Below are 24,837 nucleotides of genomic sequence, written 5' to 3'. Positions count from 1 at the left end.
ATATTATACCACATTTTCTTTATCCATTCATCTGTTGATGGACATTTATGTTGCTTCTATGTCTTGGCTATTGTAAATAGTGTTGCTATGAATATTGGGGTACATGTATTTTTTTGAATTAGAGTTTTCTCTGGATATGTGCCCAGGGGTGAGATTTCAGTCTCGTATGGTAACTCTATTTTTAGTTTTTAGGACATATAATCTCTGTCTTTTAATCGGAGACTTTAACCCATTGAGTTTTACTTTAGTTCCTGATAAGGTAGGATTTATGTCTGTCATTTTACTATTTATTTTCTTTTCCAATTCTCTATTTCTCCATTACTAGTCTTCTATTATATAATATAGATATTTGTAGTATACTATTTTAATATTCGTTATTTATTTTACTATTTTTTTGAGTTCTTTTCTCAGTGGTTGCCCTGGGGATTACCAGGAATGTCTTAATTTACAGAAATCTAATTTGGATTAATACCAACTTCATTTTAATAGTATACAAAAACTTTGCTTTTATATAGTTCTGTTTTTTACTCTCCCCCTTGTGTTCTTATTGTCACACAAATTACATCTGTGTACATCATGTGCCCCTTAACACAGATTTATAATTGTTGTTTTATGCAGTTTACCTACATAGTTACCTTTATTTGTGCTCCTTATTTCTTGATGTGGAATGTATTTAATGTCCAGGGTCCTTTCATTTCCACCTGAAGATTTCACTTTAGTATTTCTTGTTGGGCAGATCTACTAGTCTCTCAGTTTTTGTTTATCTGGAAACATCTTAATTTCTCCTTCATTTTTGAAAGACAGTTTTGTTAAATACAGAATTCTTCATAGAGAGGTTTGTTTGTTTGTTTTATTCTTTGACTATGTCATCCCACTGCCTTGTGGATTACATGGCTTCTGATGAAAAAGGATTTCTTAATCTTGTTGAGATTTCCTTGTATGTGATAAATTGCATCTCTCCTAATATTTTGAAGATTCTTTTTTCATCTTTTAAACAGTTTGATTATGCCATGTCTGTGTGTGGATCTATTTGAATTTATGCTACTTTGAGTTCATTGAGCTTCTTGGATGTGTAGATTAATATTTTTCATAAAATTTGGGAAGTTTTTGGCCATGTTCCTTCAAATTTTCTTTCTTCCTGTTCTCATTGTCCTCTCCTTCTGAGACTCCTTTTCTGTGTGTGATGATACTCTGGATGGTGTCACACAGGTCTCTTAGATTCCGTTCATTTTTAAACATTATTTTTCTTTCTGTTTCTCAGACTGGACAATCTCAATTGACCTGTCTTCAAGGCCACTGATTCTTATGCCCACATATGCTGTTGTTAAACTCTTCTGATAAATTTATCATTTCAGTTTGTGTACTTTCCAACTCTTGAACTTCTATCTGATTCTTTTGCATAGTGTCTTAATCTACTGATACCCTCTATTTGGTAAGACTTTGTACTCATACTTTCTTTTGTTCCTTAGAAATGGTTTCTTTCAGGTCTTTGAACATATTTAAAATAGCTGATTTTAAATTTTTTTCTAGATTTAAAGTCCTTGTCTAGGCCAATGCCAGGATTCCTTAGGGAGAGTGCCTACTGATTGTTTTTGTTTTTGTTTTTTCCTGTGTAAAAGTCATACTTTTTAATTTTTTCACCCATGTCTTATAATGTTTAGTTGAAAACTGGCCATGTTAAGTAATATACTGTGAAAACTCTGGAAATCAGATTCTTCCTCCTCCCCAGGCTTTAATTGTTGCTGTTGCTACTTGTAATTGTTGTTTGTTTGTTTAGTGACTTTTCTGAATTAATTTAAAAAGTCTGTATTACTTGTGTGTGAGCACTGAAGTCTGTTCTTGGTTAGGTTGGTGAACAGAAATTCTTGTATACACCTGGAGCCAGTAAATGTTCCAGTTTTTGCTGAGAAGCCCTGTGTGCGTGTTGGGCACTCCTTTAATACTCAGCCAGGCATTTGACAATTCTACCTTAGCCTTTACTTGCTGCTTATGTCATCATCACAAGTTATAAACTTAGGGCTTTCTCCAGTCTTTCCTGAGTATGTGCACAGTTCTGCACATGTGTGTGGTCTTCTAGATTCCAAGGAATATGTCAGAGCTTTTCAAAGCCCTTATGGACATTGTTTAAGCCATTTAGCTTATTATTTGTCCCAACTGTTATCCACCTCTTAAAGCATTGTGAAGTTATTATTTTTGACAGATACCCCAAGGGAACATGGTATTTGCACTTGGTGAGTTCTCTGAGTCAATTCAAATAAAAACAGCTTGGTATGGAGAGTCTTCCAGGATCCACCAGGCAGGTCACATAATTAAATTCTTGGGAATGAGACTTTAAAGGTGTTCCTTATTCTGTCCTCTCCAGTGGCTGCCAGGCCGCAAGTTTCCACCATGGTTGTAGACTGTTGGTTTTCAAGGCTACTGTGGAGCTGGAGTGGGAAAGATGCAATGTAGTAAGTTAAAACTTCACAAAGTTTGTTGTTCTTACTAATATTTTGCCTTATTTCTTGAAAAAACCTCTCCCTGTATGAAAGAAAGCCTTCTTTTATTTCCAGTGTTATGAAAGAGTAGATTCTTACAATTTTTGCAAGTTTCTCACTGCTGTTATGTAGGAGAGAATTCTGAAGGCCTTTACACTGCCATTTTTAGCAGTGTTACTCCTGCTTAACTTTTATTGAAAGTATTTATTCTGAGTTCCAAACAACCATTTTGCAAATATACTTTTGGGGACAGCCTAAAATAGTTCTTCTCTCACTGCTCACAATAATACAGAGCTTGGCCATTTCTACTCATAATCACAGAACTGCCTCTCTATGCTATATAATTTGAAGAATATTAACAGGTTCTGCCACCTCCAAACCTTCTTACCAGCCTGCCATCATTGAACTTCCCACCATTAGAGTCACTAAACTAGAAGAGCACAAATATCTAGGTACGGTCCAGAAAACTCCAGTTCAAAATTCATAATATCATGAAGCATTCCTAAAAACACTCATGCCCTGTTAAATTAACTGCTTGACTGACACCTTGGACCCTGAGATTATAAGACAAGATTCAGGAGGAGGTAACACATAGCATGTTTAAGACTTGAATAGCCCCAGTGGTGGGAAGATAAAACAGAGTAGCAAAGTGACATGGAAAAGCAATAGATGAGTTCTTGTAATTTAAAAACCTAACCTCAAATTTAACCCAAATGACTTGTGACATTAATTCAATTGCACATCTTTTTTAGTCTCACAGTCTTTGTTTGTAAAATGCATATAATAGTCCTGGCCATGTCAGGTTGTTGGGAGAATGAAATGTATGTAGTGTTGCCTGCTACAGTACCTGGCATAGAGAAAATGCACAGTTAATGTTAATTGAATTGGGAGGTCCAGATATGAGGAGTAAATAGGGCCATAGTGGGTAGACTGAGGACAGGAGGGTCTCTATAATTGAAGAAAGACTGTAATCACTTCTTTTGTAATGTAAGCTCCCAAATAGTCAGAACTTCACCACCTAGTTCATTGCTGAATCGCAGTGCTTAATGCAGGAACTGACACACAGTAGGTGCGCTAAAATATTTGACTGTCTTTTTTGTTTCCTTAACCTCCAGCAAACAAGCTTCTATAATCTCCATTAGTAATCATTTAAGCATTTAACAACCCTGGTGGGGACTACTTCCCAACAGCTTTACTAACTCCCTTTTGTTGCAGCTAGAAACTATTCATCTTACTCAATTCTCACTGCAACGTTTCAGCTCCCATGGTTTTTGAAAGGTGTGTTTCCTCTGGTTTAGCTGTGGTTAATTTTGAGTTTCTTTAATAATTAATACCAGATCTCACTCCAACCAAGCTGACAGACAGGCTCCTCTGCCTCTCCTTTTGTTTTTTAATTGGCATCTTGTGAACTGCAAACTGCACAGTGCAAATGAGTTAAATATCAGGCTGACATTTCCTTGTTGACAAAATTCAGCAAGCTCAGCCTCAGGAATGTTCCAGGAAGAACTACAGAAACAACACTGACTGAAGGGACGAAAATGGTCCCATGATTTTTTTCCTAATGTTTTTGCGGTTGCTCAAAGGGCTAAAATGTAGATGAGGTTAGAGGACAGTGATTCCCAAGTGAAAAGACAGAGGTTTATTATCGATTTTGTAACTAGTCAAGGCTGTGCATTTACTAGATGGTCTAGCACAGACCCTTCAGAGCTACAGTAAACAATGATAAAAATCAAGTCTACAAGAATCAGCCAAATATTTATTTAATATTAATGTGAGTACCTGGGCCAGTGACAATCATACATCAACAGTGAAATGCCATAGACGTAGCCAAGAAGAATGAGAGTATGAGGAGTAGAGAAAAACGGTTCCGAAGCAGAAATTTATCAGGTGTACGTGTGTGTGTATCCATTGCACCTATATTTTATCAAGTTCATGCTGAGAGAACTAGGTGGCTGCTAGAAGGATTGAGAATCTGCCTGCCGATGCAGGGGACACGGGTTCAAGCCCTGGTCTGGGAAGATCCCACATGCCGCGGAGCAACTGGGCCCGTGAGCCACAACTACTGAGCCTGCGCGTCTGGAGCCTGCGCTCCGCAACAAGATAGGCCGCGATAGTGAGAGGCCCGTGCACCGCAATGAAGAGTGGCCCCTGCTTGCCACAACTAGAGAAAGCCCTCGCACAGAAACGAAGACCCAACACAGCCAAAAATAAATAAATAAATTAATTAATTAATTAAAAAAAAAAAGAAGATGGTAAAATTTCAAAGTTGAGTACATAAAAGAATTTTTAAAATATCAGTTTAAATGTAACCTCACATTCAATTTTAAAAAATTCTATTTTAGGTGATTGTCATGGTAAGCATGGCTTTTCAAATTGGAAAGTTATAAATTTTCATGTGGTCTGAGTTAAGCTAAATATCAACTAGCCATTAAGGCTAATGATTCATGTTTCACACAGGGCTTGTCACACAGAGCATCTACGGAATAAATATTTTTGATTAAACTGTGTATTGCACAATATATAAAATTATTTCTATGAAGACTATCTATACAAAGTTTGAAAGGAATATACTTCCGCTGATGCCCCCAGAATAAAACAATTGAATGAAAATTTTACCTTTAAAAGAAGGAGAATATCAATTGTCATATAAATGAAATATTACAAGTAGAAAAACCTATAGTTCTTGTGAGTTAGGAAAAACCTTTTTTCATATTTATGTCCTCCCAGCATACATTTTCTCAGAAGTGATTCTTGGTGTCAGCAAATTTTGCTGTGATGTTTCATGCTTTAAAACCTCAATGGCTTTCAATCCTAAACATTCTTTTTGCTCATGTTACATAGTGGTGGCTGCAGTCCACATATCTTCTCATAATGGAGATAGAGGCTGAAGGAGCAGTCCCTATTGGGTATATGCCATTTTTGTGGCAGAGAAAAATAGCCAGAGAGCTGGTGGGAGCTCCTGCTGCATTTCAAAGCTTCTGCTCAGAAATGGTGTATATCACATCCACTCCCATTCATTTGGTCCAAGAATGTCACGTGGCTAAACCCAAAGTCAATGAGGTAGCAGCAGAGGGCACATTGAGTGCCAGGGCCAGGGTTAGGGGCTAGGATCGCCGGGTGAAATGCTGGACCTCCAATGAAACTTGAATTACAGTAAAAATCAAGTATGTTTTTAATATGTGTGTGCTCTAAATATTGCATGGAGCATGCTTATTTCATAATATTATTTGTTGTACGCCTGAAATACAGGCAGTCTGCATTTTTACTTGTTAAATCTGGTGACCCTAGAAGGGATGAATAATCCTCCTAGAGAGAAAGTGGTAGTGAATTATCAGGAACAACCATACAATCTACCATTGTACCTCTGTATTGCTACCCTCCTATAATTAATTAATTGATAATTAATTAATCATAGCTCCAGGAATCTGCTTGCTCCTCTCTGCTCCACGGACTTTCCTCTGTACTAATCTAATCTAATGCCAACTGGCTTCATATTAATGACAAAATTACAGTGAGCTCCAGGTCTCTCTCCAAGAACTTAGCTTCCCTACAAGTGTTTATAATTTATTCTCACCTGGGTCCACAAACAAATGAGTCACTTGTGGAGAAACACCCATCATATTCTTTTCCTCTCCTCCTGCAACTCTCACTTGCTCATCTGTGCTGCCTCAGAGCCATTTGAAGGAGCCTCACCACTACTTCTCTGCCAGTGCTTAACCCTGAGGACACTGGGTACCAAGGGGACTGGGTCCCAGTGCCCCCGAAGCTGCTATTCTTCAGAGCACCAGGCTGGAGCTGGCTCCATAGAAAGATGGGAGAACTGTCCTCTCTCAACTCTCCATGACTGCAGCTGGACCCAGGACCATCTCTACTTATGCCCAAGGTTCCATGACAGCAGGTTTGCCAGCTTCTGACTTTAAACTTCTAACTGGGTCATCTCAAATGCAGTCCCAGGGACTTTAGGCTTAAGCATCTGCAGTGGAGTTATTGGGGATAAAAGCCAACTGGACGTTTTGTATGAGCCATTGTGCACACCCATGGTGCTCTTGCCCTGCTTGTGCCTAGCATGGTAACAATGCTACTTGCTTCCTCTTCTTTATACACCTTTTGCCTGTGTTTGTCTTTCCCATGCTCTCCTTTGCCTCCAGGAGTTCACAGATATTGATTCTTTTTCCTGGCATGTTTTACTGCATCTCCCACCATGCAGTAAACTTTGTGGTTGGTTCCCCAATATCAATTCTATCTGTTCCTCAGTGAGAAGCAGTGATGTGATGGGGGAGTCGACCTAAGGGTAATCCAATCTGTACTGCCTGTGGTTGGTTTATATGACCTAGTTCTGGGCAATGTGATACAGGAGAGTTTTGCTAGAAGCTGCTGTGAAATGTCTTTCTTGCTTTTACAAGAGAATGGTGGGAAGTTATTATTTCTCTCTATTTTGAGCAAGGAAATACATAGCAGTAAATGCTATGACCACCATCCTGCAGCCATAAAGGGAACCAGAGATAGGATGAAACCAATGCTGTGGATAGTAGAGCAGAGAGATTACAAAAACCTGAGTCTCCATGACATCACTTCACCTGTGGCTCAATCAACTTTGAGGTGCACCCTACCTCCGGATTGCCTCTTTGTGATCTACAAATGTGCTTGCTGTTTAAGCCAGTTTTGATTTTCCATTTCTTATAGCTGAAGGCATCCTAACACGTCCTTCCCTTTTCTTCCTCTCCTGCCACCTCCTTATAGATCAGGATTGAGTTAGTGTTATTTTCTCGGGATTGCCGGAGTCTGGGTTAAGGCCCTTTACTTCTGCTCTCATGGTCTTTAAGACACTTTGTATCATTGCTGTGTAACAGCCTGCGCCAACTGCTAGAACATAATTCCCAAAGGGCAGGAACTATTTCTGTCTTGTCAACAAGTATTTTACTGTCACAGTGTCAGCCAGAGAGTAGATGCTTATTAAAGGCTTGCTGAAAGAAGGGGCTCCAAGGCCTCACACCAGTATCATCATCACGTTTAGTCATTCAGGCCCCTCTCACATTCACTGCCAGTTTCCTGTCTTTGGTTGGTTATGGCAATATTGCTTGCCCTCTTTATTGAATTCATTCTGGTTTCTGGCTCCCACTGTAAGGCATGCCTCTCACCCTTTAACCCATCCACCCAGCTATCCATTCTATTGCTTTTCCTCACCTTCTGCTTGTCCCTGTGGCGATGGTCAGCCCAGCACCCCTGTCCTGCTTCCACTTCCCATGCCTCCCGGACCCGCCTCAGCCTTCAGCCTCTCCCCGGCCCCAACAAGGGCCACGGTGAGTGTCAATTTCTTACTTCTGAGGTAGTTGCAAAATATGAGATAAACAACAAAATTCATACCGGTGTTTTATCTCTTCCTTTAAATCTAATAAAGAGACAATAAACTAATGGGGTCAGCAAGGTTCAGATACTGGGGGCCTGAGAGTTTGTGGAACATTTTATCAAGGAATTATGGCATTTTTATGTAGCCCATATGGAAAATTGAAGACATGTTTGGAAACAAAGGTACAAAAAACAAAAACCAGAAATTAGTTTGCATCTTTTTCTTACGTGTGGAAATTGAAAGGCAGCTGCACTGTGACAGACTGTCAGACAGTCTTTGGTGACATGAATAGTGTGAAAAACTAGTCTGTTTTTCCTGAGCTCACTATGATGATTGTAATAGAGTTATCAGAATGGTACTGTGAGAAGAAATATCCACTGGGTTCCATTTCCTTATTTATCTTAGAGGAAAATCATATGCGAAAATATTTGTAATTCCTGCAAAGCATGGAGATAATAAGCAACATCTACAGCTTTATTTTCAGGAGGAAAACTGAAGTTGTTTTTATCATACATTCATATAGGTCAATAATAATTCTTACCTTCTGTCTAATACCTTCTATTTGTCAGAACTTAACTTATATTATCATCTATATGGTTTCTTTTAATTTAATTTTTCTTTAGTTACTAAACAAAAGTAAAGAGAATCTTACAGTGAACCTTATCTATCACTCAGTTTTAACAATTAGCAAAATACGACCAGGCTTGCTTCACTGATATCACTCTCCTACTCTTCCCCCACATTTTCTTATTTCATTTTCCCAGTGAGAGATGTACTACTGCTAGCTGCATTTAGCACAGGAAAATGAGATTCTGAGAGACTGAAGGACATCCTGGTTACATAGGGTAATACATGGAAAAGCCAGAACTGAGCAAAAGTTTGAATTACATCAGAGTCATAGCCTAAACTGATTATCAGGAAAGGTACCAGATGTGCATGGCAATAGTGTACTAATTTACCAATGCCTTGAACGAATTGAGAAATCAATGAACTAATGTTTGTTGAGCTCTGATTTTATACCCACACTGTACTAGCTATAGTAATGGAAAAAATTAAAAAGCAGATTCACCAGAAAGTGGGTGCCCCAATGACAGTAAATTTTTAAAAGCTTTATTGAGATAAATACAATAAAATTCATTATTTCAAGTTTATGATTCAATGGGTTTCAGTGTATTTACAGAATCGTACTGCCATCAATTGCAGTCACTTTTAACTATTTAAATCTGCTTTATCCTCAGTACCTGAAAATAGTGCCAAAAATATTATGTGTTCAATAAACGTTTGTTGAATAAATGAATGAAAAGATTTAACGAGCTTACCGTATAGTTGGTTAGTCAAGATATATACATATAAACAGAAAATAAGATAGTTTACACTACCATACCAAATCTATTCATTTATTTATTTATTCATTTAGAACAGGGGTCCCCAACCCCTGGGCTGTGGACTGGTACCTGGCTGGGGCCTGTTAGGAACCAGGCCGCACAGCAGGAGGTGAGTGGCAGGCACGTGAATGAAGCTTCATCTGGTGTTCCCCATCACTCACGATACCACCTGAGCCATCCCCCGTCCCCCCCATCAGTGGAAAAATTGTCTTCCACGAAACCGGTCCTTGATGCCAAAAAAGGTTGGGGACTGCTGATTTAGAAGATACTTAATGAATGCCTACCCTGTACCAGGTGGAATTGCTATTGTAATTTTCATTCTTATCTTAGAAATAACCCAACAAATTAAAAAAAGTGATTTCTGTGCTTTGTTTGAATACACTCAGTCTTTTAATATCTATGTAAGAAATGTCAGTATTGTTTGACTTAACAAAAATGTCCTGCTTTTGGTAAGAACCAGAGAATACCGGATACACATTTCAAGCACATGGTCTGGAGTCTATTCTAAAGTAAGAAACCTTAATGAGACATTATTTGCATCAAGAAGGCTTTTCTAGATGTTAGATTGATGTGGGAAAATGCTTCTAGAAACAGAAGTCATAATTTGAAATTTAGGGTCATGAGATATGAATTCTCAGTCATACTCCAAGCTTGAGTTTTCAAAATATAACTTCAGCTTTTAAATGAAATAAAGTATGAATCCTTTTTTTTAAGTAAAATCTGAACGCATTTGTTGATTTCATAAAGAGAAAGTAGTTTTCAAACTGTATGATAATAATTTTAAGTAATATAATCATATGTTAAGTCAATTATTTCCCAAAAATGTGTGTCAGTGATTGAGGTTGGACTATAGCTTAAGCTTTATTGATCTTTGACATTTGAAAAATGTCTGATCTTTAACCATCTGGGGGTATTCTAACTTTGTATTATATCCCTTTATTGTGGAGTGAATAGTTGTGATACAAAATATCTTCATCCAAAAGAAGCAGGAAGAGCAAAAAAAGAAAAAGAAACCAAACTTTTCTAATTTAGATTACACTTGGGTCGTAGTCTGGCTCTATATCTGTTAGAGAAGAGCTAAGGTAGGCCCACATTGTTTGTGCACTTACAATCTAGACCTCTCAGAAAAACATGCTTAATAACTTGTTAACTATTTCTTTTGCTTATACTTCATTTTGTCTCCTGAAAGCCTAAACATGTAAATAATTTGTGTTTATATATGGTGCTTTTCTGTTCATCTGATGATTTCCCATCAGTTATCTTCTTTATTTCTCAAAATAACCTTGTAAGGGAAGCATTCTTTTTATTCCCATTTCACAGATAAGGCAGCTGAGGTGCAGTGATTTTTCCCAATGTCTCATATTTAGAGTCCAACCCAGATTTTTAGATTCTAAATTCCATGCTACTTTTGCACTTTGCACTCTTGCCCTTAACCTGCTAATAGACCATCCATATATGCAAGCTCAGTGCGTTAGTGCATTTAAGCTGCTATAACAGAATACCATAAACTAGGTGGCTTATGAACAACTGAGATTTATTTCTCACTGTTCTGGAGGCTGGGAAGTCCAAGATCAAGGTGCAGGAAAATTCGGTGTCTGGTGAGAACCTATTTCCTGGTTCATAGACAACCATCTTCTTGCTTTACTTCACATGGTAGAAGGATCTTTCTGGGGTCTCTTATAAAAAAAGCACTAATCCTATTCATGAGGGCTATGACTTCATGACCTAATTACCTCCCAAAAACCCCACTTCCTAATACCATCACTTTGGTAACCACGTTTCAACATATAAATTTTGGGGAAACACAAACAACAGAACCATAGCACTCAGTAACAGGATTTATTTCCTTCAGATCAAAAATAATGGTCCAGTCATCTCATCTGCTAGAAACTAAAAAAATAAATATATTGATTTCTTCTGTGGTTATGGAGGAGGACTGCACATCTTCAGTTTAGATGTTACCACTGCTGTTAACTATGCTCTTTCTCCTTGAGGCTACATCAAGGGCATCCTCTATTGATTGGCAGGTGGTAACCACATAAGGTAAATTGCTAATTGGAAGCAGCAGTGCATATAAAGGTATTTTTTTTTTATTCCCAAACTATATAATAATAATAAAAAAAAAAGCTTTGCTTAGTCAGGATGTGAAGAACAAGGTTTGCCTCTCATTCGAAACCATGAATTTGTCAACTAAGGAAACACTGCAGCCTCAGGAGTTGTCTGAAGAAGAAGATCTGGGTGATGTCCAAATACCTTTAAAGACAATGAAAATTTTCACACCAATGGGCTGGCCAAAAAACCTGTTTGCTAAAAAAAAAAAAAAAAGTAATATCTGGAGGGGTTATTTTGAGGCACACTATGGGGTTTGACTTAACCTTCATACTTTTTTTTTTTTACTCATAACAATTCCTTTTTCCACATCTCAATTTTTGATTATGGCACCAAAAGAAATGACTGTGTACAAGGCTGTTTCTGTCTATACATTTAAAAAATATAATACACACATACATGTGGGAAGAATTTTATAGGAAATTATATAGTTTTATGTAAAATTACAATGTACTTTTTATACAAAGTGTTCCACAAGAAGTGATCTAGTGGTGGAGATGAAACAGGACTCTACACATACATTTTAAATACTAATTATGGTTCAAGAGTTAGTTTTAATATTTTATAAAACAGTATTCTTCCTTCATCTGAGAGTTCACAATATTGTCATAATACTTTATTACATATGATTCTCACAGCAACCCCTATAAGGTAAGTATTATTACCCTTTCTCTGAAGGTAGTTGCAGAGATATTGAGTAAGTCACCAAAGATCATAAAGTTCCGAAGTAAATGATAGAACAGAATAAGAGCCACAGGTCGTTGGGCTCCTAAGTCCTCCCTCATAACCGCCATCCTGCTGCTTTTCTCAGGATGACATTGCACCAGCCAGAATGAGAACTGGCACTTGGGTCTGCTAAGTCCTTTCCCAGGACTCTTTTCTCTGTTCTGTTCTCTTTTCAAATAGGTAAACTGAAACAGGTGATTGGGTTAGTTTAGAGTCTAGACACCTAAGCAAATGTTTCCAAGCTTCCTTCCACAAGCCACAGGCTGGGACTCCAAAAAATTCTGTCCATATGTCCCTTGGCAGCATGGAGTACTTCTATTCCCAGAACTCCAAACATCACTGGACTTCCAGGATAAATATCATGACAAGGTCAAGCTCAAGTGACCCTAATAGGCCCCTGACAATGCTGCTGTGGGCAGCTAGGCATAGTTCAGTGAGCAAAAGCAAGTAGGAAAAACCTTGACTAGGAGTAAAACACCCTTCCAAGGAGAGACCTGGCAAGAGGACTAATGAAGGTGGTTAAGTCCTCTCGCTGTGCTTGCCTCATAAGCTTGCAACAGCTGAACAAAGATACAGAAAGCAATTAAATCCACCCTCATGGATGAGCCAGACCCAATTTGGACATCCATTGGTCACCCAAAGGAAGGAAGAGATGTGTCTGGAGAGTCACAGGAAATGGCATTTTGGCCTAGATAACAGCTCTGGAATTAGGGCCTGAGTTCTTAATCTTAATGTATTTATATGTGTGTGATAAATTTTATATACACATCATTTATATATATATATATATATATATATATTATTTATATATTTTTTATAGATACTTCATTTATATATATACACATATATATGTTGTTTTAAATAAATATATTTTTATTACAGACATTTTTCTCTTTTATACCAGTTTCTTCATTTTAATGGAATTATTTTGCAAATAACTACACACACACACACACACACACACACACACACACACACTGATCATATACTCATGGAGTGGAAGACATCTTAGAAATCAACCCATTTCTCTCATTTTACTCATGAACAAATTATTGATAGATCCCCCCAAAAAGGGATAGTTAACTCACCAAGGTCACATAGATAGATGTAGACATTGCTAGAAGTATGTGGAGTTCCTTATAAGCTCCTGAGCCTAGGCTATAGAATCAGGCAGAACCTAGGATGTAATACCAGCTCCATCTGTTATCTGCTATCTAATCTGGGCTGCAGTTTTCTCATTTGCAAAATGAAGATAACAATCTCCACCTTAAATGGAGCAGCAAAAAGTTTAAGTGAGGTCATTCATGACAGGCATGCATCCCCATACCTGGTACATAGAGGCTGCTCAGTAAAGAGTCCTCTTCTCTCATCTTTAATTGTCCATGGCTATGCCATAAGCATTTTCCTCTAAATTTACTGATGAGTTAATTAACTTGATTGAACATTTATGCCCACCTTATTTTCAAAATGATTTGCAGTAAGTGGTTGGTTGGATAGATAGATAGACATGGATTTTGAGTAAGCCGGATATGACAGTCATAACCTAGAATGAACCCATGACTTGAGGGTGTCAACATCATTTTTAGTCTTCCACACTCCATGGGGCTGCATTCTATGTAAGGGTCTTATATTACCTATGAATAAGCACTGCTTTTCTTGGTGCAGTCATATAAAGATCAGCATACTGAGGAAAAAAATAAAAACCCTCAGAGAATACAAGTCTCATCTGTTTTTTAAAATCCTGTTCTCAGAATTTTATTTCACTGAACTCAAACCTCTCAATCTGCCCTGATATTTCATTGCCATATTTCAAAACCTATGAATCATAAATAAATATTTCCATCTATTGTACAAGTTCACAAAATTGCTTAAGGGAGAAGGGGTGGGTCCTTTTAAATCTCATTTTGCTGGTACTCATCTAAGGAATTTCAAATCAGGCAAATTTTCATAAAGATGAGTGTGTGTTGTTTCTTGATGCTTGTTTCAGTTTGACTTCCTGAAAGGAACAGTTGCAAATACATGTGCACACTGAACCTAGGCACAAATAACTGATCTCCCCAGGGTGAAATTAAAAAATATAATGAGTGGATGATATAGGAAAATGAGTGGATAGGAATTCCAGACAGCCTGTGGTTTGAACTAATTTTTATACTCCACTTCTGAGTAGTTGACGACTGTTCTTCTACCCCTTGATTTTTCCTTTTGTCCTGTCTTTCTACCTTTTAGGCAACACATTAAAAAAAAAATTATTCCTATGCCAGACACTGTGCTACACATTGTAGTTATAGAAATAGATATTCCAGCTTTCAAAATATCTATAGGCCAGCAGGGGAGAAAAAAAATTCATAACCATAAACCAGAGTGGTGTATCCACTCTTGTCTCACAAAATGAACTGCTGAAATAAATTTAGTCTCTCAGATAGAATTTCTGGTGGGAAGAGACTGTAATGACCAGTTGAAAAGAATGTTCTGGTTTCCTTGGTAATTATATTTTTATATAAATGAATACATTGACATGTTGGTTTCTAAATAAGTCTCTTGGATTTTGATGAGTCATTTCCCAAGATCTGAAAGCCACAGGGCAAAATGGTAAAACCACAGGGCTGAGTGAGCCGTGCTGAGAAAGGGCTCTGAAATCCCAGTGATTCTAACAAGATGGAGGTACCCACTTTAAGATTCAGCCTAAAGTGTTCACCTCTAGTGTCACGTCCTAGTAGTTAGTACAAAATGAGATAAGTAGTGTTTGGGGCTGTCAAGAATGCTTTGAGATAAGTCCCTAGATGGAGTAACAGTTGGGCAGAGAGAAAAGGAAGGAAACATCTGTTAAGTCTCTAGTACTACATTGCTCCATGTACTCTGCTCAGAGCAGTTGTTAATTGTCCCACATCGCACGTTCAGTAAAGAGCAGGTCTGAAATTTGAAACTAGATGAACATTCTGCCTATTTTTTATTTTAAGAATATTATTAGTTGATATATCAAGATCTATAAGTACTTTAGGCTTTTTAGCATTTCATTTCCGTATCTAAGTATTCCTAGAAAATAATCAGAGATGTGCACAAAAGATATCAGGAATGTTTATTTGCATGTTATATATACTTAAAAAATGGGAACAGCCAAGAAAATCAGCAAGGGAAACATGGTTAAATAAAATACAGTGCAATTGTATGATGGAACATTATACAAAAAAAATTTTAAAGCAACATTTGGTGACGTTTTGTTATTCAATAACAAAAGTAGAATACAAAATTATAAAGTTATTCCACTATTATTTTTTAAATGCACTTAAAATATACTAGAGGAAAATAAGTGTGCATCTCTGGATAATAAGCATATAAGTTAATTTAATTTCTTTTCACTTTTCAGTAATTTTCAAATTTTCTAATATTGTACATGTATTATTTTTATTTTATAGTGATAAAGTATTTTTTAAATAATTGTATTAATTGAGGCTCTTCATGTAGTATTTTCAAGTTTTCAAAGGGTTTTCATATATGTTATATTTAGTCTCAAAAAGTAGTCTAGGGAGTTATTGTTATTCATCTTCACAGATGAAGAAACTGAGGCTCAGATAGATTAAAAATAATTTGACTGAGTTCACATAGTGAAACCTGGGACTTGAACTCTGGTCGTCTTTTCTTTCATGTACCTTCCCAACCATCATGCCGTCTCTCTTTTAAGAGCCTATATGATTGGGTGGTTAATTCGGAATCTACTATAATCTCTAATACGCAGCGTCCCCTCAGCCTGCCTCCCGTACTTTTTGGTTTCTAAAGAATCTTCTAAAGATGATAAGAACTGGCTCCCCATGCCTACATGCACCCATTTATTTTCTCTATTGAAATATTGTTTTCCAACTTGTAGGCCCATTTACAGACAAATAGTAAACAGCACTGCTCTGGTTGTGGTAACCAAATCCTGATCTATGTGTAAGTCTCAGAGTTAAGTCTGTGAGATTTTGAAGTGGGGTCTCTAGAGTGGAAGGCCCACAAGCATAGATTGCAACTTTTTCTAATCTGAAAACTTCAGAGAGTTTAACTGATAGCTTGAATTGCTTTCTCTTTTTAATGCTTTCCTTATTTTATTATTCTAAAGCTAATCTACTTTAAAAGGAGCATTTAATATGATCTATGAGCCAAGGCTTAATATCATTAGATATCTTTGAACAAACTAATTGAATGATATCTAGTCACTGTTCAGTTCTTCAAAGGACCTAAGTGATTATTGGTCTGCATGAAGGCCAGTAATTACAAGAACTTATTGCTTATTCTTTTTTTCCAACCAGAAGATGAGGAAACAAGGCCTCAGACTTCTCAATGATGGAAAATTAAGCTAACCTACCAGACTGATTTCAATGCTAGGTCAAAATTTGAATTTTTGCTATAGCATAATGTCTAAGTTTGTCTAGTGAAGGATTAATTAAGCAATTATATTCTTCTGGACTAACGTAGAAAGAAAATAAAGAGATGAGTTTGGGATGAAGTACAATGAAATACCTTTAATGTTTTCCTCCTAATTTCCTCTGGAGATCAAAATTTACATGATGAAATGCACTGCTGCACATGGAATCAATGTAGTCAGCCATGTTGCTTTTGTGAAAAGCGTGGTAGAAATGTGAAATATGATCTAGCCACTGTGTTCCTGATAACATGGGCCTTCAGGCAAAAAAAAATCCAAATTTTAAAAAGGACTTATATCTTAGTCAGCTGAGGATACTATAACAAAATACCATAGACTGGGAGGTTTAAACAATAGAAAATTATTTCTCACAGTTGTGGAGGCTTCTAAGTTCAAGATCAAGGTTCTGGCAGGGTTTGGTTCCTGGTGAGAGCCCACTTCCTGGCTTGCTAATGGTTGCTTTCTCACTTCATCAGCGCATGCACATGGGGGGTAAGGAGAGGGAGAGGTAGAGAGCTCTTCTCCTTATATGATTGTTAATTCCACCATAAGGGCTCTGCCCTCATGATCTAATCTCCCCCTAATCACCTCCCAAAGACCCCCTCTCCAACACCATCACTTTGGGGTTAGGACTTTAACATAAGACTTTCAAGGGGAGGAGGAGGAGCACAAACATTCAGTCCATAACAACTTGCATGGATTATCCAGAGCTAACCAGATTTCTAAGAGTTGGTAAATCCTAGGAAATAGCAAAAGAAAGAAAGAAAGAAAGAAAGAAAGAAAGAAAGAAAGAAAGAAAGAAAGAAAGAAAGAAAGAAAGAAAGAAAGAAAGAAAGAAAGAAAGGAAGGAAGGAAGGAAGGAAGGAAGGAAGGAAGGAAGGAAGGAAGGAAGGAAGGAAGGAAGAAAGAAAGAAAGAGAAAGAAAGAAAGAAAGAAAGAAAGAAAGAAAGAAAGAAAGAAAGGAAGGAAGGAAGGAAGGAAGGAAGGAAGGAAGGAAGGAAGGAAGGAAGGAAGGAAGGAAGGAAGAAAGAAAGAAAGAAAAAGAAAGAAAGAAAGAAAGAAAGAAAGAAAGAAAGAAAGAAAGAAAGAAAGAAAGAAAGAAAGAAAGAAAGAAAGAAAGAAAGAAAGAAAGAAAGAAAGAAAGAAAGAAAGAAAAAGAAAGGAGAATGTTTCTTTCACTTGAGTGGTGATGAGGGCAGCATCTGCTCCTGCTTTCCTTCTGGCTAGAAGGAAATAGATTGTGCTTGTTCTGCAAAGAAAGAGTTATGCTTGCTGCACCTCTGCTTTTCAGCTCAGAGATTTGCTTCCTAGAGTCAGCTGAGCCCTGTGGCCTTTAACACCTGTCAAAAGACAGTACCTAGATCCTGACAAAGGGGCAGGAAAGCAAGGAAAAGGAGGACAACCACAAAGTGAATTGTCAAGAATAAATTAAGATCTGTTGTTAGTCCCAGAACTAATTCCTAGGTATCTTTTATCCTTGAATAAAGCATAAATGATATTCATTTGTATTCTATGTAGCAAAAGTCCTAGCTCTACTAGCATAGGATTTTGGAACAGCTCCATAAAGTCTACTGTTTTAACCTTTTTAAATTTTTATTATTTTTTTTTCTGAAAGCATCTTAATAAAATTGTAGCCAGTTAAAACAGTTTGCAGAGTCTCCTCCATGAAAGAAGCAAACAATAGCATTTATACTAGCAAATGGCATTTGGGCTATTTTTTAAAACATCTTATTTATGAAGAAAGGCATTGAGTGTTATCTCTAGTTAGATGATTCATGCTTTGATCAGGCTAAGTTCAAGGATATTATGCCTTCTGGCAAATGAATCTGACTTGGTCCATTTTCCTCCAAAAGAACTGAGGACTCAAGTACGTTTTCCTCAGATTTTCAATACTAATCGGAGTAAAGGCAGGAAGACAAGTGTTGATCTTCATATTCCCAGCATACCTCAGTAGAGACTCTACCTGTGATTACAAGTTAAAGTCACAGTCTATTTCAAATCAACAGAGTGTGTGGATACTGAGTATTTGCAGGGTGAAAATGTTCACTCAGCAGTGTTGGAAACCAGATCAGTGTAAAATGGTGCAAAGCAAACTATATGCCTTATGAGAGAAGGCCAAGTAGTCTAAATGTGTCCCTCCCAAAATTCATATGTTGAAACCTAATCCCTAATGTAATGGTTTTTGGAAATGGGACTTTGGGAGGTGATTAGGTTATGAAAGTAGAGCCCTCATGAATGGTATTAGTGCTCTTATAAAAGACACCCCAGAAAGCTCTGTCCCACCTTCCACTAGTGAGAACATAGGGACAAAACAGCCATACATGAACCAATAAGCAGCTCTTACCAGAAAGCAACTATGCTAGCACCTTGATCTTGGACTTCCCAGACTCCAGAACTATGAGAAATACATTTCTGTTGTTTATAAGCCACACAGGTCTATGGTATTATTAGCCATGAAAACTCAACCTGCATCAGGGTTTCTCTACTTTGGTTGCATGTTAGTACCGCCTGGGCAAATTCTTAATGCCCGTGCTGCACCTTATCAATTAAATCTGAATCTTTGGGGGCGGGATTCAGGCATTTAAGTAGATGATTCCCATACGCAAGCAAAGTTGAGAACTACTGCACAGTTATAGTTTTTCACTTCAAGCTGCTTTTGCAGCAATCTGTCCTGTTGACATGTCTGTACATATAAACAATGATGGACACACATTGATTGAAACTAAACAACTTCCCCCAGCAAATTTTCCTCTTTTACGTTTAACCTTATGACAAAAAACATGAAAATGTGGTAGCAATTATCAAGATAAAGTCTACTCAAATCCTGGGATAAAGAAATTATTATTATTTAGGTATGAATTTTAATTTCTAATAGTCTGTCTGAAGTTAGGGGAGCATGAAAATAAAACTTAACTTTAATTTCAATTCTATAATATTGCTATCAAAAGTACTATATAATTATTAGATTCACACTCCTGAAAATTCTTTGGAATAACACATATTTCAGGGAATTATTGTAGGATTCACTTATTTAGCAGATATTTCATTGAGTTGTTATTATGTACCAGCTCTTATCCTAGGCACTGGAGTTGCCATGGTGAACAAGGCCAATTTCTTACACTGATGGAGCTGATATTCAAGTAGGGAGAGGTGACAAATCATTAGCAACCCTGGGCTGCGGCACACTCCTGCACAATGATTCTCAAATTTTACCATGCATAAGCATCACCTGGGGTGCTTGTTAAAATGTGGCTCTCTGGATTCCACTCTCAGAGATTCAGAACCAGAGCTCTAGGTGGGTATTTTAATAAACATCCCTGGTAATTCTGATGTAGGTGGTCCATTTATCACTTTGAGGAATACTAGTCTAGCACACTCATCAGTTCCATCGACTTACAAGGAATATTACCATGGCAGGAGGGTTATTCAGGCTTTATCGAATAGTATACTTAAGTAGAAAGATATAGTCTTGAAAGGATAATGAGTGTTCATTATAGGTGAATGGCAGCTGCCAGGAATTACTTCTTTGCTTTTAGAACAGAAAATATAGCCTTCTATGAGTAAGCAGTCTTAGGAGAAAGTTTGACCTACTACAGATTAGTTTACATTTATCTCAAGGGAGTTATTCAATTTACCTAGGTCTCCTCCAAGTGTACAAAAAGATGTCCAATAAAATATAAATTGTGGAATGAGATTTGGATTTAACCCCAACTCACACAGTATGGGTAGGGGTCGGTGCTGGGGGTTGGAGGGCAAGGAGGTACAGGCCTGGGAGACATAAGCCCAAGGATATACGGAAACCCTTCTTACAATTCTATGGAGATTTTGGTCAATTCACTTCATCTTGCTAGGCTTCACTCAATCAAAATTTGATCAGATGATTTCTTAGGTTCTGTATTACTAAGAATGCCTTAATAGAGGCCAACTCTGACTGAAACTGATACAAACCTGCAGATCATGCATAGCTAAAAATAAAAAAAATGTGTGTTTTAACTCAGTAAAAAGCCCACCAAATATCAGTGTTAGAATAGATACCTGCATGTTTGTCAATGTTTCCCACACCCACATGTCTGGCAATAGGAGGAAGACTAGGGTGGTTATGGACACTACCTAAACACTTTATAGTCAGTGGTCAACAGGACTTGTAAAATTAGTCATTTAGTCAATTGAACAATCCATCCACTCTCAGGGTGACCAACTGTCCTGGTTTGTGTGAAACCGAAGGGTTTCTTGGGACAGAGGACTTCCAATGCTAAAACCAGGAAGAATTGGTCACCCTACTCATTATTCACCAGGTACTTCTGGAGTATCTGCTGTGATTTTATAGTCTAGTTCAGAAGGCAAAAGTAGCACAGGCAAAAAAATAATTGAAGAAGAATTCTGTGCTAAACTGGGTGATACTCTTTCTAAGTACACCAAGAGTTCCGGAAAAGAAGGGCAGTGTGGGCTGCAGTTACCATAGAGTTTTATAAATTAAGTGGGACTGGGTCCAAGTCCAGTGACTTGCAATCCTGCTTTCTCCTTTATAAGAAATGTTCTCATGCTTTTTGTGCTCAAAAATATGAAAATGACTTAGAATATACATTTCAAACTTAACAGATTAGTTTAAAACTAATTTTTAAAATTGACTTAAAAACTTTTCATTTGTTTAACCAATTAACATTTATTTATTCTTATAATAATAGATGCTGAAAGTTACAAAAATGAGTAAAATAAAGTTCCTTCCCTTGATGTGTTTACTGTCTAGTGAGTTGTATATACATTAATATGTAAAATTGGTAAGTTAAACTCTATGTGAGAAGACCTGTGCTAGAAATATTCAGAGAGTTATGGGCACTCCAAAGAGAGAAATACGTGAGAGAAGAAATGGCATTCAGTAACTAATGCTGTCTTCTCTATTTAATATCAAAATCTGTTGTTTAACATCCTTAGTTTTAGGGCAGCCAAATGAAGTAGTTTGATTAAAGATACTTTGTAGTAAAATATTCATTTAATGAGGAAATCATATTGTATATTTTAAAGTCTAATAATTTGTTTTTCAATTTTTTATATATACCCACTGTGCTTACCTCGGGACAAACTTGAACAAAGGCAGACAAACTCATCAAAGAGCAATGCAGACCTGATTGTAAATGCACAGGATGTACATATGGCATACTCAGTACTGCCCCAGAAACCTGAGCTTCGGAATTTCCTGGTTTTGTGGGGCTTGAGGTATTTAGATATAAGTTAGGTAGGTGGTGAGCAGGTTTTTATATTTCATTAGTAGGTTAAAACACAGAAATTCTTAAAGAATACTAGATTTTCATGAATTATATTTAATTGCTATTGCTAACAATTGTAGAGAGAGAGAGATGAGTTATGTATCCAGCACAGTATGTGTGTACTAGGTGCTAGAGCCTTATTAAAGATGAATAATCTAAGGTCTGGTTGGATCCAACAAAGGAATTCATGGCCTAGTGCAACTGCCAGATATGCGAAATACTGTATTATTGGGTATAAATGAGGTAAGTATGGGGAGAAAAGGGATGAAATGAACATTGAGCATGGAATCAACTAGCCTCATAATTCAAAAGGTAGGATGGGCAATTGAGTTTGGAGACCAGAGAGTATGGCGGATAGAAAGGTCATGAAAATTGAATCTCATCTCATCGACATGGAGGATATTTTTGATAATAAATTGTCACAATGACATTACCTCTAAATAGATATCGAGAAAATAAAACATAAAACGTTAAACAAACAAACAAAAATCAAACCAGCTCAGGGAGCATGAATACATCACATAAGCAGCCAAGAGACGATATGAGTGTACATTGTGAAAGGTGGGGAGCTCAATCCTCTCACCTCAGAACGAGGTATATTCCCCTAAGCTTCCTGAGGGGCCAGGATCACAGCCTGATTCTATCTTACTTGACCCCCGGGCATTTATCTTCCTGCCTGTGAGAGTTGACCATTTGCATTCTGGAGAAGAGGAAGATGAGAAGGGGATAGTGACCACCTTCCCCATCTGCTCCAAAAGCCTGTGAAATGTCCTCCTTGTGAGGGTCATGGGTTTTCTACCCAAAGGTAGCCAACTCTGAAAAATAGCATGATCAAGCAAGATGTTATTGCATCAAGCATTTAAATTACATTTCTTGAAAACTGGCTTTTGGGATCTGTCCCTTGATTCCAGCCTTGTATGCATCTTGCTTTGTGACCTCCAGGGTGAGTCATCCTGATGTCTAGAGGCTAGTCCCACCTGGATGTGCATACCTGGGAGTGGTATTCTGTGTATAGCACTCTGAAGGTCCTGGGGTCTGACACTGTGTGGTCAAATCCTGCCTCTGCCACTTATCAGCTCTGTCACACTGGACAAAGTATTTAACCTTTCTAACTTTGTTTTGTCTTGGGAATATTAACAAGAATACATATCACAGAGGATTGAAGTAAGGATGGAAGAAGATTATGTATGCAAAGCTCTTAGCACATTGTCTGACCCACAGGTAGTACTCAATAAATGCTATTTTTACATGCCCCCAACACAGGCAGCCCTGACTTATAAATATCTGATTTACTGTGCTCTGTACATGTGTAGAGGATGAAGCCATTATGAAGGCACTCCCAGAGCCTGCTGCTGAGGCCAGAAACCCCACTGTCCCAGCTAAACCCTTGATTGCTTCCATACCAATTACTCAGCAAAAACACAATTCAGTTACACATTAGACATACAGTTCTTAAGTCCTCTGCCTGCCCACTTCAATTTCATATAATTACAGACCAAAACACCCTAGATTAGGGCTTCTGGGGTCTATTTTTTTGGCAATCTGCCTTAGAATAAGGCTCCTGGTATAGATCCTGGGAGCCAAATATGGACATTAGGCAGGATGATCATGGACAAGCTTGTAGAGTAATGGGCCAGAGTAAGCAAACATGTGTGGTCCCAGCCTACTATAAGTAACAGTTGAATTACCTCCTGCAAAGTACTTCCCAACAAAGGGCATTATACGAGGCAAAGTGTCTTGCTTTAAATTTGGAGGCAAGCTATCAAGGCTGTTTTATCAGCATTTCCTCTGTCTTTTATATTTATTTGGGGGAAAAAAACAAAACTGTAAAATCCCTTCATTGGTTTGGTCCCCTAGCTTCCTGTGTTTGCATAAACATGCCAATCAGTTCAGAATCCTCTGTTTATACCTTTCATTTAGTCAGAAGGATAAAGGATATAAAGAAAGCATCCCACCTCCCCCTCCCAACCATCTCCCTGTGTCTGAGTTCCAAGCCACAGCGTCTGACAACAGGGAATCTTACCCATTCTAGTCATTTGCTCTTTGTAGATCTAAAACTATTTAAGTTATAACAGCATTCCCTAGGCCTTCTGCACAAATAATTCACATTTGCAACCAAACTCACAGACACAGCAGTGTGGGGTTATAGAGACTTCAATTCTGCAAGAGGCACTAAATTCAATACCAGCCCTTCAGGGGCCAAAAGCCATTGCTCAGTCCTTTGCAGAGAGACCAATTTAATTAAGATGTTTTATGTTCACTTTTAGACTTTTAAATGTATGGATTTAAGCATCTAATATTAAATAATTCTGTCTTTAGAAGCATATTTTTCTCAAAAAACAGACTGGCAGGTTTTCATTCACGCAAAATACTCCAGCATCAAGAACCGTCTCATTAGCTGCCAGGGTTCACTTTGTCTCAGTAAATTAGCAGAATGTAAATGAGCCGAGGTCCATAAAAAATCTCCTCCTTGATTGTTCCTCCTGGTTTTGCCTCAAACCCTTCAGGGCTCAGATATTCGACACTATACTTTCAACTTACGCATAGTTGCATGAAAATGACAGCAGCACTTTTTTCTTTTTCTTTTTTTAAATCAGAATGCCTAGAAATGCTCAAAAGACATTTTGACAAGTTATAGGCCAGTCTTTTTTTTTCAGGGATGTTTGCTTTGAAATGGTGAAAGATAATTAGACAGGAATGTGTTATCTTAGGTGAGGTTTGGCATCATAGAGCTTGGGAGTTACTGGAAGGAGGGCCCTGGCAGTAATTGTTGGCGCTATGTTATGAGAAGCCTTTTTGAAAGTGTGACCAAAAAATATAGGTGGACCCATCCTGGCCCAGTTTGGCCCTGGCCCCACCCTGCTAAAACCAGTTTTCTGACTCTAAAAGGCACATCTTCAGTAGGAAAGGGTGACAGGCTGTCATGGAGCTAAAAAAAAATAATAACCCTAGACTATGGAATTAGGATCTGGTTCTAGTCCTGATTATGACCCTGTGTGGCCCTGGACAAATCACCAGTCTTGACAGCAGCTTCCTCTGGGCTTTGGTACAGAGATTTCATGTTGGAGCAATGTTCAGAGCTGTAGCGCCGGTCCTTACACTTCTACTAAAGAAAACATAGGGATGCAAGGTT

The sequence above is a fragment of the Eubalaena glacialis genome, chromosome 10 (genome assembly GCF_028564815.1).
Source record: "Eubalaena glacialis isolate mEubGla1 chromosome 10, mEubGla1.1.hap2.+ XY, whole genome shotgun sequence".
Taxonomy (NCBI): Eukaryota; Metazoa; Chordata; class Mammalia; order Artiodactyla; family Balaenidae; genus Eubalaena; species Eubalaena glacialis.
This window is presented reverse-complemented; position numbering follows the sequence as displayed.